General features: G+C 43.9%; 1 pseudogene; it reads left to right on the forward strand.

Annotated features, from left to right (window-relative positions):
- The first annotated feature begins 262 nt into the window (after positions 1–262).
- LOC121636960 lies at positions 263–871 on the forward strand (annotated as a pseudogene).
- Positions 872–1454: the final 583 nt, after the last annotated feature.

Raw genomic sequence — 1454 nt, forward strand, 5'->3', positions numbered from 1 at the left:
GCTCAAAATAACACCAAAGTTCAGATTAGGGATAAAACGCTGGGCTGTCAGCCAATAAAACACGGAGGATTCCCCGCTTCCATAAAATTTCACTGTGATTGGTCATATTGCTGTTCCTGTGTTGCATTCACAGAAGCCAGGAAAATATAAAACTACCATCTTCTTTAATGTCACAAAGTAGCTGGATAATGTAAACTTATTCCTTCTGAGGTGAAAAAAACATTCGGGGCTTGATGTAAAATGTTTGGAGCTAGAGCTGGGAATGCCCAGGCCAGGCGATGGCACTGAACAGAGCCATACTGCTGGCTCAGGATTCTCAGATGAATACCAAAAAGCAGCAGGAATCAGTCTGGACTCTGTTCAGTCAGAAGCTGGTTCCTTACTAAAACAGCTGAATGAGGCAGCCAAGAAAGTCTCCAACTCTGAGGATGAGGTGAAAGAGCAGTATGCAAAAGTTCTTGAGGAAAATCTGGAGGCATGTCAAACTTTAAGTGAGAAATTTGCTTAAATTGAGAAGAAGAGGCTTGACCTGGCGGTCTATTTATGTGAAGATGTTAATAAGCTGTCGCTAGAGGAACTCTTCGGAAACTTTTCATCAAGGCACTGAAGGAAAACAAAATGAGGAAAGATCAAGCAGCCAAAGCTGGGAAGAGAAAGAAGCAGCTGGCAGAGGAAGAGGCGAAAAGGAGAGAATGTAAAAATAATCAAGAAAGACTATGCACCACAGAATGATGGCTGCATCATCGATCACCTCCTGGCAGATATCATGAGAGGTTTCAGCCTAAGAAAGACCCAGCCAAGGATCAAGTGTGAAGTCTGCAATCTCTGTTCCCACCACACCTCAGACACCAGGGCCTCGCAGGCGAAGTGAACAGCTTCATAAACCCATCACAAGAGACTGTTCCAGGAACTCAGCTAAATGCAGCTCAAGGAGGGCCAGCTGCACCTCTCAGCACACCCCCAGCAGAGCCAGTCTCAATGGAGCAGACACCCCTCGGATAGCAAGCACCACAAGAGGATGTTCAACACCCAGAAAAACCCACAATATCAGTGCTGGATGAAACATAGAACCTCTGCCTCAGATTGAAGGAAAACTTTTCATTAGATTCAACAGAAACTAGCATCCCTTAGTCCGTCTTCCCTCTCCCCAAAATCGATGTGGTTGTGCTCAGTGAGGGCATCAGTGGATGTGATGTTCCAGATGGACTGGAGCTGGAAGATCTGCCGTCGGTCTCTGAATGAAAACATTTTGAAAGATTATTAAAGTTTTTATTTAAAAAAAAGAAAAAGAAAAGAAATGTAGCAACAACTGAATGAGATGATGATCCTACAGTCAGTAACCATCCTGGTTTCTAAGTCCTAATTAATATCCTTCTAATTGGGAGATTGCTGAGGGTTCATCAGCTTGAGAGGAAAAGGCGGGAAGTCACAAAAATAGTTAATTGGGCTACTGA

Source organism: Melanotaenia boesemani, chromosome 3, assembly GCF_017639745.1.
Source record: "Melanotaenia boesemani isolate fMelBoe1 chromosome 3, fMelBoe1.pri, whole genome shotgun sequence".
Classification (NCBI taxonomy): domain Eukaryota; kingdom Metazoa; phylum Chordata; class Actinopteri; order Atheriniformes; family Melanotaeniidae; genus Melanotaenia; species Melanotaenia boesemani.